This window comes from Drosophila sulfurigaster, chromosome 3 (genome assembly GCF_023558435.1).
Source record: "Drosophila sulfurigaster albostrigata strain 15112-1811.04 chromosome 3, ASM2355843v2, whole genome shotgun sequence".
Lineage (NCBI taxonomy): Eukaryota > Metazoa > Arthropoda > Insecta > Diptera > Drosophilidae > Drosophila > Drosophila sulfurigaster.
Window position 1 is genome coordinate 55,698,204 of NC_084883.1, and position 14,437 is coordinate 55,712,640.

General features: G+C 37.5%; 1 protein-coding gene across 3 annotated transcripts in view; it reads left to right on the top strand.

Annotated features, from left to right (window-relative positions):
* The window catches only part of LOC133846295 (BAI1-associated protein 3), a 72,209-nt gene that overhangs the window by 57,016 nt on the left and 756 nt on the right, over positions 1–14,437 (top strand). For 2 of the 3 annotated variants that reach the window (XM_062281162.1, XM_062281163.1), the window contains one exon: positions 4,809–4,909. The exons of the other annotated variant lie outside the window; for it this stretch is intronic. The gene's annotated coding sequence lies outside the window, so the exon portion shown is untranslated. Of the gene's footprint in view, positions 1–4,808; positions 4,910–14,437 lie in introns of those variants that run through there. 3 annotated transcript variants of the gene reach the window in all.

Consider the following 14,437-nt stretch of genomic DNA (forward strand, 5'->3'; position numbering starts at 1 on the left):
ACTCGAGGCTTCTATAAAAACAAAAAAACAAAAACAAAATTGTTTAAATTCCCTATAAGATAAAAAATAATTTTCCGATTTGAAACAGAAGTTTGGTAGCTTCGATTGTAAATTTTGTACTATATACAATGGTCTCTATGACAAACGTATGTTATATATGAATATGAGTATATGATGATGATAATGTGGCTAGTAAGGTTCGTTAATTGTTAACTGTAATTCTTAACTGTAGTTTACAGTAGTAGAACGACTTTTTTATATACCTTTCGCAAGGCATCTGAGAACAATTTATAAATGTGTGGCGCAAAAAACATATAGAACTATAACTAATAAATTGCACATCAACAAAATCCAAGTCAAATTACATAGAAAAATACAAATATTTTTAATATTTACACAAAACGATGCGCTACAATTTGATTAACATAAATAGTATTACATATGTATACTATATACACATTATATATATATGTATATACATAAGTACACATACATATATACGCATATACCTAGCATGTAAGACAACTATTTTTTGGGTAAACTTGGCACCAACTTTTGCTATCAACATTTGTCTATATACAAATTTATTATTCAGTTGAAGCTACACATCGACAACTAGTCGCAACCCTGCAACATCGAAGTCTAGTTCAAGCTCTCTGAAGCTAAATATTGGTAATAAAAAAAGGTTTTGATATGTGATACCCTGACTTTTGATCGAAAGCTGCAACTCATTTCACTTTCCGAGCACATTTTTGAGTTCTCTTTACTGACACTTATTTTCAAGACACTATCTTCAAACTGCTCTCTTCCAGTCTAAAGTGACAGACACTTAATTAAGTGAATATTATAATAATAGCATAGACAACTATTTGATGTACTAAGCGTAGCCTGAAGCGAATCTACTATAATGATGATACATGTGTGTACCTATGATAATTTCCTAAAAATAGCAAATTACGAATTCGAACTTAAAATCAAAACAGATTACGCATGATAAATGTACCGAGTGCTAGATACAAAAATTCAATAAATAAACAAATATTACACGAGCTAAAAAGTTCAAATACAACTATACATGAAATGAAATGCAAGTTGGCCAAACCAAGAGACCAAAGGCATTTAAAAAACAACAAGAAACCCGAATAAAACAGAAACAGAAACAGAATAATATAGGCCAAAATGGAAAAACAAAGACAGAACGTTATGAATATAGAATTAATTGTTAAACTATACATATGTATGTACATATATGCTGGTTACAAGAATGCAACAAATGAACCTACAATGAGCCCTCCTACGATACTTATACATATATATACAACAAACATATGAATGCTATATACGAGCAACAACAACAACAACAACTATAAACTATGAGATAACTATTTTTGATTATTCATGGTTTGTAACATACATACATACATATTATTAAACACCTACCTAAGCAGGGCATTTATACAAACTTTACACACACACGAAACACACACCAATGAGAAATGAGCATTAATTGTAAACAAGAGGTTTGTTCCAAGTTCCGATTTTAAATGCATACCAAATACCGAATGCGAACAGAACCGTTAATGCTGAACGTTTTACGTTCTTCTATGTTTTAATTGTAAGCCAAAAACAAGAGACAAAAGCAACCGTTTACCGCCGAAACTTGCTAACCGATAAATAAGTTTATACAATTATTAGAACGAGCAACCAAAACACGATTATTATTTTAAATGTGTGCTTTACGTAATACAAATGACGAGCCACGTTCAGGTTCCTAACAAACTCCAATACAAATGGTTAAAATCCATAACTCTTAACTAACAGTAAGTGTGTGTGCATCAGTTTTAAACGGAAGAACAACAAGCATAATCAAAGAAAACTTCATAAGATTCAACTAAAATACATGTATTAAATGTATGTGCAAACAAAAAAAAAAAACAAAAAACAAATGCTGCAAAACGATAAAACCTTATCAAATTCAATCAATAAATGTCAATGAATATTTAAAATTGTTTATTTGTTAATCACTGCATCGAAATCCTTTTTAGGATCTCTGTGAAATATTTATTTATAGTAAGTATATCTTGAGGATGCACTGCGACATTAACCATATGCTCTAATGGAACCTAGACCGTTCTATTCAAAACTAAGATTTGTTTTCTTCCAAGAGCATGGAATAATAATGGAAAGGTGGACCAAAGTTTTGAACAAAATCCACTCAACCTCAAATAAAAGATCTACAATTGATAAAACATAATAAACCACACGTTTAGATGCACCAAACGATCCCTATTATATCATATCATGACAAGCTGGGAATGTCAGTTACATGACTGAATTGATATGGCCTTGGTAAGTGTATTAAAAGCTGCCTTTGCGGATAAGAAATTAGCTAAAAATGTTAACCCAAATCTGTAAGTATAAATTTTAACCCACTTATCATTTCACCGCCATTTCACCGTCCGACCGAAGCGTCGCATATCTGGCATCAATATCCTCATATCAGGACCATGAAAATAAATTGTCGTCGCTGGCAAAGGTTGTGGAAAGTGTTTGTGGAATTGATTTGAGTGCATTATCTCGCCTTTAAAGGGCGAGAGCGTACAAAGCTAAAGCTTTTATCTAAATTAAATCCAATGCCAGCACAACACACGCACACACACTTACACTTACATAAGTTTATGGATGTACATATGTATGTATCATATGTGGGAAGTCAATGTCGAAAGTTAAGTCTGTACTGCAAAATGCTTTGCCATTTGGCGCCTCGTCAAAGTTAAAAGTTAATGCGATTTGGTTACCTTTAAAGTTGCAACTAAAACATTTCTGATTGTTTATTGTTAAAGAAAAATCACTGCCGTTTTATGCAACTTTTTTTTAGACTCCTTCACATACCTCCCGCATAGAAAACCAACAGCAACGTGTCAGTGGCACCAACTGTGACGCACAAACTTTTTGTTGCTTTCTATAAACCAAGACACTCGTGTTGAGCGCTGAGTTGCATTCCCAAAAAATATATATACATATATATATATATTAAATGCACAAAGCACAGGACAACATTTGTAGTAGGGCATACCACTTGAGGCATGCCACACATTTGTGTCTAAGACTTGTGCAACATTTGGGCCCGACCGAGGCCAGCAACTATTGTGACAATGACGATTGCCCACACACGGCAAACACAAGTATGTTGCCACCCACGCCAAAATACGGCATTGAAGAAGCGACAACTGCAACAAATAAAAGCTGCAATTTAAATTTCAGCCGTACTCATACTTTGAACCTTGCCCAAAGTTACAGCAAGAGTTCAAATAAAAGAAAGTAACTTACTTAAAAAAACCATATGTATGTTTACTAAATACTCTATGTAGACGCTAATAAGCGTTTTGATAATTGCATCTAAAAATTCATTTAACTAATATCACTAACCAATATCAAAGGACAATATTTAAAGAACCCGCAACATACACAATCGACAAGACTCTCAAGTTTTTCTGTATTCATTATCGATGCTTTTTTGCTCGATGCAGTTTTCTTAAAAACTGACAGTCCCATGTAGCTTAGTTGTTGTAATTTAGACTATTCTTCCTTGTTGTAGCAATCCAGCGTCAATCACGTCCGCTGACAAGGAGAGCATCTAATAAAGTGCTCCTTTTCCGAAACTGCTGTCTCTGTCCCTCTCGGTTAATTATTACCTAACCTGAGTGCACGTGTCGCAAAACTTTCGGGTAACAGTTATTAAATGCAGTTGAAAAAACCAAAAGCTCTGCGCTAAAGTGCAAAGTGCAGATCCGCTCTTCTGCTCTCTATTTACCGCTCTCCCACACGTCTCCTCTCTCGCTCTCTCTTTCTCTCTCTCTGTGTGTGAGTAGAGAACAGTGCGCTTAGTGTCTAAAACCAGTTTTACAAGCAAGTTTTTAGTCCAGTTTAGATCAAACACAGGTGCCCAAAGCTCGGGGAACGTATGCGTCGATCAGTTTGAGTTGAAAGCGCAACGCGTTCGCCACGATAAAGCGCCATCAATCGAGACCCGTAAAAGCGACGAGAAACAAAACAGCCAATAAAACAACTACAACTCGAAAAACAGAGAACAGTAACAGCAGCAAAAGCAACAACAAGAGCGAACACACAATAAATATTCAACTATTTTTAGCAGATTACGTGAGTGTTATTTCAAATTGTATGTGAAGTGCGCAAAAAAAAGTGTTAATAAGTGTTGTTAAGTGTTGCAAACTCCACAGCAAATATTTCTAACATGCGTTGCCCTCTGGTTCGTTGTAGACTCTGAGCATGTGTGTGTGTTTAGCCGTTTGTGTGTGCGTGTGTATGTGTGTAAGAGTGCGATGAGAGTGTAGGCGCATAACTCAGCTTGAGCCGATCCAAAAACCTGCTGCTATTATTAGCTTTAGCCAAGATTATTGCCGATTTGGCTGTGTCGACTTGAGTTGGGTCTCTCTCGCTCTTGCCCATTGTTAACAGAACCCCCGGGTCTCCCTCTCCGTTCTGTCTACATGCCTGTAAATGTTGTGTGAAAATTTGCAACGCCTATATTCCATTCATGCCAAGTGATTATATCACACATGTGTTGGCTGTCTTTATGGCCAGAGCTAGTATAATCCAAGATTCCCTACACACACACACACTCAGATGATCACATGGCCAGTGGCTACGACGTCATTTAAATATACATACATACATCCATACATATGTACATCGATATTTAATTAATGTATACTTATCGATTTACATGCACATATCGATTTACTCAAACTTTTGTGCATATATTTGTTTGTTTTTTTGTGCAACAGTTGACAGTGTAATGAAATGTGTGCAGCAGCAGCAAAAACAACAACGAAATACTAACAACTTGTCGTTGTCGCTGGCGGAGCGTTAACAATAAATAAAGGCGAAAACAATAGCAGCAGCAGCAGCCGCGATTCAACACCAACACCAACAACAACAGCAGTTGACTGTACAACAATGAACAGAGAAGGTAAGCCAGTTTTTAGCCCACAATCATGTACACACTCACACTCACACACTCATGCATGTATTTGCGCAATTTTATTTAGCTTAAACTTCAACTTTTGATGAAGTGCAAAGTGTCAATGGTATTAAAATCTGCCCATCTGCCTCACCTAAGGTAATTTCCGTAATTATCTTGAACTCTGAACTTGTGATACCAAAAAAAACGAAAGATTCAAAAATATCGAAACTTTGTGTTTTGAGTGCGTGGGCGCCGAAAGCAAATTCTGAATGATTTCCAGCGGTTGACCGTGAAAAGGCCAACTCGAGTCAAAGTTGTGATCGGTTGCTTTATATTTGCCTTTTATGAGCATGATTCGGATTTTTTTTGTCTCTGTTTCTACTTCTGGTTTGCATTCACTCAACGCTTATGTCATTTGGCAAAGATTTGTCAGCGCAGCGGAAACCCAACAGCTGTTCATGCAATCCACATCCAAAGTAAAGTTGAGTGCAGGAAATTATCATTAGTTGGTTACCACAATAGCAACGACTTTTGGTCAATTGCACATGTTGTTTAAGCCCAATTGGGTGGCTAGTCCGTACCATGTGTCTGTTGCCAATTGTCATCTATTGCTTAGAGCCTTAAAAGGCCAGACACAAATAGGTAAAGTCAAATTAATTGTCTTGAAAAACTGAAACTTGCTTGCTTCCTTGTATACAACATTTAGTAAACTATATTAAGCAGATTTAATGAATATGTCCAGTATTTTTAATTGATGTTGACGATATGCTTTTCACTTTTCACTAATAGAGTTATTGGTTAAATAAATGTAAAATTTATATTTACTGAATTTCTAATACATATTTTATAAATATTGCAAGTTAAATTAGATATGCATACATACTTATATAATAATTACTGCTGCAGAATACACATTAGAATGAGCTGAAATGAAGCAAACGAAATTTATATACATACATATGTTCTTATAAAATATACATTAAATTTAGTATGAATGAGAATCGTGTCATCCTTGGAAATCAACATAGTACCATATGCATGGTTTTAAATTCTCGAATAATACAGCCCAATAAAAGGCGTTGCTAGGTTTTACAATGGTTTTACAATGATTAGATCTAGATCTAGCTAATCTATTTATAATACATTCCCAGCGAAATATCACTCAACTCGCCTGAGATTTTATAATAAGTTAATACACAATCTAAGACAATAGGAGTATTAAAGACACTCTTCAGATGGGTCTTTAGGTGCTGTTGTTGCTGCTGAGGCTGCCATAACGGTTACCTCATATTCGAAGTTTCTCAGTGTTTCACATGCGCATGAAGCCCACTGTGCATAACAGAACTGGCTTTTGGAAATTTTGAGTCTGCGGCCCAACAGCAACCACAATGAGCAGCAAAGCCGAAGCCAGAGCCAAAGCTAAAGCCGCAACCACAACACCGCTGGCATTGTGTTTTATTTTTCTCCGTATTTTTTGCGTTTTATGATAAAAAGGCAGCGATGCTTGGCGCACGCCATGCCATGCTATACTAAGCCGTACGTACAATCGAATAAAAGTAGTGCCAACCACAACAACAACAATCGCAACGAAAACAACTAGAAATTCAAAACCAGCGCCAGCGGCAAAAATGTTGTCTTTCTTGTAATTTTATTGTGCTTTTCGTTGATGACAATGTTGTGATAGTATTAAAATTTGTTGCTTTAAGTTTTGTTTTTGGGGTCAAGCAATTGGACATAACTGTTTAGACACCGCAATTAGTGTGCATAACCCAAACAGTCAAATAGAGTATTTGCATAGTCGTGTTGTTATGTTGGGTCAGCTCCATATGCTGCAAAGATTCGAAATTCGTTGCAGCGAAAGTTGCATAACTATGTGGCATGCTTAAGACTAGTTTACGGCTAAATTTACGTATGCTCATTAACATATATTGAACACGATCAAGCGATCATTAAACGATCAAACATATGCAAAATACTTAAACAACCAAAGAAGGGAAATAAAATACAAATCAATCAATGCTAATCACAATTTTCAGTCAGTTAATTACGAATACATATGTGCTGTATACTCGACAAAACCAACGAATTGTGTAATCACAAGATGCTTTGCGAAAAAAATATAAAAATGAGCGAGGGTCTATCCAAAAGTAGCTGTAGTAACTGGATGAATCATTCCATTAATTATAGTCGCATTTCTAAATCATACTGCTTTAGCCACTCTCACACACACATCGAACTGCATAATTATTTATAGCATTTGAAATTGATTTTTGCAACTTTCATTTGACATTTGGAAGCTCATATCATTGGCTTAATTCATGTCTCAGTAGAGACAAAGCCAGTGACTGAGATGAGAACGAACTGACGTTCTCTTAAACACGTAATTAATGTCTCGTGTCACTATTGCATGCCAATTAAATTCCTGATTCCAAGTGCCATATTTTAGTGAACGATTCTAATTGCTTTTGCAATTGATAGTTTATGTTGATTGAAATGCAAGACGAATATAAGTTTATACAAATGATAAGCAATTTGCATAAGACGACCCTGAAATTTACACCGCAGAAGCTGTACAACATCTACACTGACAATACGAGTATAACTTCGATCTTCGAAAGAACATTTTAAATTTGTGTACATTTCATATACATATTTATTTAATAGATTGAAAATAGTTCATTTAAGTCTATAAATCGCTTGATGGTGACGGCGATTGTTGCCTTCACATTGCAAAGTCTTTAGGCTCGCATAAAAAGGAAGGCAAATATCAACCGGTGTTATTTTTTAATGGATTTATCTGGCGGATTAGAACACTCGTAACAGCGGCTTCCAATTCTCTCCTTGAGCAACTGCAAAGCCAAAGCCGGACCCAACAAGCGTGGGAAGCTCATGCATTGGCCACAACATGGCGACTTGGTAATAAGAATTGGCCAAGACCGGTATACATAGCGGCTGCTGCTGCTGCTGCATGAGTTTGCATATGTGCGACTCGAATATTTGTGTGGTTCTTTTTTATGTTATTCTGTTTTGTTGGATTATTCGTTGGCTTTGTCGTTGGCAACGCGTCAAGTGCACATTGCTACAAAATGTGCACACTTGGCAAAAAGCCAGAGTTATAAAGCTAAGCACAGGCAGTTGGCATAGCCAATATGCCGTTAGATTAGGCAATTAAAAATAAACCTACTCTAAAGTAGAAGCTTCACAGTCCGCGTTCAATAAAATTCCCTTATGGAAACCGCAAATATCTAATAGAGAATCGTGTTCTCTCCGAGGTGTGCTTGCTTTTGGCAGTGCTATTAACACTTTGAGTCTTTGCCGTTATTGTGCTGGTTTAAAACACTTGCTCTCAGCCGAAAAACAAAAGTTATACGGGTTGCTCATTCCTTCCTCTAATAGTAAGTTTGTTATGGTGTTGATGTTGTGAAATATCCCAAACACAGTTTTAAGTGTCTATTTCATAATGTAAACAAAAAAGTAACGGTGAATATCTTCGGATTGGGATTATATGTCCCAGGATAAAAGGACGAATTCAGGATTTCCAAGTATGCAGTACATAATTATTTTTAGTCATCTTTCAGAATCTGAAAAAGGATTTTCTCTAACTATCTTGGTTTTCGAAATAAAACCCCGTCCCGAAAGGGTTAAGCACCGACTGTATATTTTTATATCTGGTACTCATATTTAAAACAGCTGGCAATATTATATTTCGGTATCAAAACCCTACATTACTGTCTGCACTCCAATTTCAACATATAGATCTCAAAAATCATCGGATTTAGATCCGACAAATTGAGTAAGAATATTTTTGTTTGTACAAGCATATGTTAATTGCTTTTAAATTTGTACACGTCCCTTAAATTAAAAATATATATTATCAATATGGGACTATAATAATAACCAGATTTTCAATAACATAAATACATAATAGAAACTCTGTAAAAATTAGATAACAAGTGTTTCGCAGTCTTGCGTACTCAACTTAACTTAGTTTAACTGCCGTCGCGGCATTTGATATTTAGACCGTACAACACAGGCTCCATAGTTCTTGATGGCTGTGGTAATGGTGGGGCGAGCAGCCTACTTAGATCCGCCGCAAGTTACAGTTAAATTTGGTGGTAGATCTCTATCAGTTCTGCCTGGCAGAGCAGCATAATGCAGCTCGCTTTAAGTTTAGGCCCACATATAGTATTCTACAATTAAACAAATCAAGATTGTAGAGCGTATCTGGAAGTCGTTCTAGAATCTACTCGGGCATTATGTTAGGGCCAGAATGTGGAGTAGCTAAAGCCAGTTTTTGACTGGCCAACGGCTGCAATTTGGTCTTGAAGAAGCTCTCAAAATAGCCAAAAACTGAGCTTACTGCTGCTCAGTCTTTGATGTTGTCAAAAAAGGCTTACACAGTTTGGGCAGCCTGATTGAAATTAATTTAGCAAACGTGACTCCCCCACTGTATCACAAATACAGCAATTTGTGTTTTTGGTTGCCTAGTTGGTTGGCTAGTCTGCTCCATCTGAATCTCCAGCTTCATCTCGTCTACATCAGCAACAACAGCTGTGGCAGCTGTCAACGGCTTCATTTGCGAGTTGCCACAGCAGTTGCAAGTACAATAGAACATGGCCAAAATAGAAACGAAAGCCGCCAAACTCGTATGGCCTTAAGCGAGCTTGCAGAAAAATAAAAAACGATAGAAAATGAAAACAAAAAGGAACAAGCCAAAAGGGAATCACCAAAATCACCAAAAAAAAAGTGGCAACGGGGGGATTTCTGACAAAACATTGCGGCTTTTGACCGTAAATCCAACTTTCTCTGCACGAGTGTTGAGATTTAATATTGTTTACCCACAATAATAACAACAACAACAACAACTGAAACAGCAATTTCAAGAGCAGACGGCAATTGTAGCCAGACCTTTTGGCTTGGCCAATTCTTTTTAGGCATTGATTTTAATGGCGCACAATCATAATGAAAAAATGCCAGAAATTAATAAAGCAAATACACACACACACACACACACACACTCTCGCGTATGTGTGTGGGTGTGTCTGTACGTCTTTTAAATCGCACTTTCATCGCCCTTTGTAGCCTTTGGGCACACTTGGTGCTTATTAATTTCTGTAGCCGTTACCGTTAACCATTTGCCATCTTGACGTACTTGCTGTTGCCATTGTCGTCGGTATCGTTGTATTTGCTTGTCTTTAGCCCAAAAAGATTAACCGCAACAACGACGTGAGCGAGCATTTATGACTAGAAAGTGCCATACCTCTGCAGTCACAATACTTTGTCAGTTGTCCGCCCCATTTGAATGTTGTTTGCAAGATCTGCAGAAGCATGCAGACCACTGGGTCTGCTGGGTCAGCACCATAGTGCTAAATCTTGGGCACTGTGGTAACAAATATAGCAAGGCCAGCTAGAACAATTAAGGAAGATAGCGCGGTATTAATTTGAAAATATATCGGATAAATATACAACAACAAAATATACCAAAAGCTATTTTTGGTATATTGATATAGTACAACATTCAAAATATACCATAGGAAGCAAAATACGCCAGATTGTCAGCCAAAGTATTTATTAACAATTTTTGTCTAATCGCAAGTAAACTTTCATGAAAACTATAGTGACATATTCAAAGATTCAGTTCAATTTAGGTTTAACTGCTTTTTACACTTTCTTAAGATATATTTTTAGTTCTATTTTTTTTTCAATTTATTAATACGTTTTGTCCACTGTGCAGCGACCAGAAAAATGTTAAACGCTGCTAATGTTTTCAAGTTGTGGCGGCGTCTTTGCCCCAATATGTTCGCCAAGACTTGTAGCTATGTGTATGTATTTGTCTGTGTGTGTGCGTTGGGGTTGTGTGAGTGCTTTTAATAGCCTGCAGGGTTAAAAATTTAATGGAAAAACGTTTTAATAAATCAGTTAAGTGGTCTTGCCGCTTTTTGCGGCTAATTACACGCATTAGTGTTGGCCAAGCCAATCCAGAGCCGTCTGTGAACCGAGGATGGGACCAGGCCAAGCCCGACTCGGCCACATCAGGCCGGACGAGGAGGCGCGAGATGAGGCAGCGTGTTAACAACCGCGCGTTCATGTCCCCAACACAAATAGAATAAGGGCATCAAAAAAAAAAATGAGCTCTTTGGACATTGTAGTGGACTGAACTAAACTGAGAACTGGCTGCTCATGCAGCGCGTAATTTAGCAATTAAAAGCGCTTAACGAGCAGTCAGCTACTTAGCGTCTTAACGTATCTACCCAGATCATCGCTTTTATGGGAGCTCCCAAGTGGCTAAGTTGCGTTGCAGCTTCAAGATGTTGCCATCAAATATTATGCTGATTACTGAACACGTGTTGCAATTGGCATCAACTAATACAAGCCTTCATGCTCGGAAGGTTCGTTAATTAAAATTTATTGATTGATGCCAACGATTTAGTGCCGGAATGTGATTCCGTCTGGAGTGGCAGGGAGTGGACAATTAAACAAATGGGGCATTGATAGCATTATCTTCATAATGTTCCCGTTCTCCCAGCATTAATTTCATATCAGTTCAATAAGGAAATGTTTCTTAGGCATCTCAGTAAACATCCCTTTAAAAATTCAAGAATTGTAATATAATATTATTCAAGTACTCATCCAACAGTGTTTTTACCACGCTTCTAAGTTGAAAAGAACCACCAATCTAATTTAGTTTTTCCTTTTTTTTTGGGCCAATATTAGCAACTAAATTTGACCAACTTTTGTTTGTTTGGCGTTGGCTCGATTCGTTGGCATGTGAAAGGCGCTATGCAAGTTGCAATGTAGACTGCATTCTCCGAGTGAATGCCTTGCACCAGTTTATGTGGGTTAACTGGGCCGCCCATAAATTTCAGGTACTACAACAAAGTTGTAGAAGGAGCAGTCAGATGGGCGGACTGTTGGGCGAATGGTGCAGGGGATGCACGGAGGAGGAAGGAACTATAACTTTCTAAACCGCGCCCCAACATTGTGGCAATGAAAGAGACTTGGCCCGAACCATATTCATTGCCATTGGCGCCGCTTCCATCACTATCATAGTAGCTTCCAAATTGGTTTCTGTCTGAGTCAACCTTTATGACACTTGACCACAAAACTGGACTATGGAATGCATTTGAGTGTTGCCATGCTTTTATTGTTGTCGGTGCGTTTTGATTGTTGTTAACGTATTTTTTTCACACTTGCCACTTGACACACTGCAATTTGCTACAAATTAACTTCTCGTTTTTTATATTGTTTCGTTTTCGTTTGGAGTTGGAGTTGTTGTTAGAGTTTTGAAGTCTGTTTGTTTGGTTGAGTTGGTTTTTCGTTGCGACTTCCGTTGGTTGGCTTTAACCCATTGTTGGCCACCACGACCGGAAGCTTAGGTGCCGTTTCGAGAGCGAAAGTTGTGAAATCTGGCAAGACACCTTGCTTAATGGAGACACAAGAGTGATTTGTGGTGGGTAGGAGAGGGATGGGGAGGAGTGGGGAGGAAAGAAAAATGGGAAACCCATGTAACTTGCTTTACAATGTACTCATCGCTACCTGGACAGCTGAGAGACATAAGAGAGAGCATAAATTCCTTTTGCCCGATTCCGGCTGCTTTACGGCTTATTTATGCTGTTTATGCAGCGTTAAAGGTTATAACACATGCCAAGGCTCAATGTGAGCTCGCCAAGGTAAATATGAAAGCAAAAACATTTTAATGGCATTCCATTTATATTTACATTAGTTGAAGAAGTGCTCTGCTTCCAGCTTACAGCTCCAGGGCAAATGTGAACCTAACACAACAAACAAGCAGAACTCAAACGCAAACTCAAACTCAACCCGAAACCCCAAACCGCATAAACAAATCTAAATAGATAGAGAGAGATAGAGTGGGAGTGTAGTGGGAGAGAGAGGGAGACTGAGAAGTGGAGGAGACTGACGCATTGGGAGTTGCAAAAAGGCTTTTGAAGCCCTCTAAGTAAGAGAAATGGACATGAAATCGAAGAAACAAAGAGTCGGAGAGTTAACTCACACTGGGAGAAATATGTTGATCTGTTAACAAAAGCTAAATGTATAAATTAGAAATAAATTATGTATATACTATATATCGGCGATGGGCTAGTTGTGACTAGTTTCGTTCCAATAAAAATGTCACGCATTTTTCTTATGTATTTCTTTAGTGCTCGAACATTAAGTTGAGTGAGTGATTCCAAACTGATCGCAAACGCATTTAGAAAAACAAATAAGTCGAAACGTGAGTCAGAAAAAAATAAAAGAATACAACAAAAAAACATTAAAACACACACTTAAAAAAAACCCAGCTCATTTAGCAAGCTCAATAATTTCTTTCATTGAACACATTTTCAAAATGTTTTATTGTTATATCTGCGATCGTGATCTAAGACTACGCCTACTTCTAATATAATTTTAATTTTGTTTATCGTTCGTGGCATTTGGTGCAATTCGAAATACGTTTATTATTTTCTGTGTAATAACGACCACACGCCTGCCAAGGACCCTGCTTCGATTTTTCATTTGACAATGAAAGACAACGCCCACGCGATAAGTATCCCTCGCCCATCAGTCTGACTAGCCTCCCAGTGTAAGTGTGATTCTGAGTTTGAGTGTATTCTATGTTTGTGTTTGTGCGTCTCCCTAGGCGCTAAAATCAACGTAACGAACTTGAAACATTTACTCGCACTCTCAATGCAGACCCGTTTGTCCATGTCCAGTCTCAGACAGGGTCCCAACTGACAATTTTATCGCGATTCACCGCCAGGCAAATAAAAAAACCGAATAACTGAATACGACTTCAGTGGAAAAACTAAGTGGGTTGGGCCTAGATGAGTTGCCACACTCGTTCCAACTGGGATCTCCCTGCACATAGAATCAAACTGTAGTTTTAGTCAGCGACACCCTTTATTATGCCTAATCGAAACAATCACTCAATTGATATCAAGCAACTGACAATAATAATTCTCATGTCCAATATTCCAGAAGTATTGGCAATTGAGCGGCCTCTTTACATTCTGTACATTCTGTACAATACTTGTCCTTATATCCTTTTAACTATGGGACTTATATTGATTCCATCCGATCTGAATAAAAATAATACTATTTACTAGTGTGGATAATATTTAATCAGTCGAAGCGAAGCATACATCAAACAGATTCAAAAGTTCTCGCAGCAGTTTAAGTTGGATTGTCATTGAAGGTTGTTGCGAATGTGGAGTGTGTCATTGTGAGCTTACCCTGCGAAAGAAAAGGCATGCGTAAACGAAAAGGTAAATGCAACAGTAACGTTTAGGATGAAGCTTAAACTACGTGACCAAGTGTCAAATTGCAGTTGCAACTTCAATTTGCATACCACGAACTTGAATTGTATTCAAGAGGGTGTGGCATGCAACAAAATGGGGTTCGTCAGGATATTGCCGCTGCTTCTACTGTGAGGTGCAACGAACTGTAAACTCT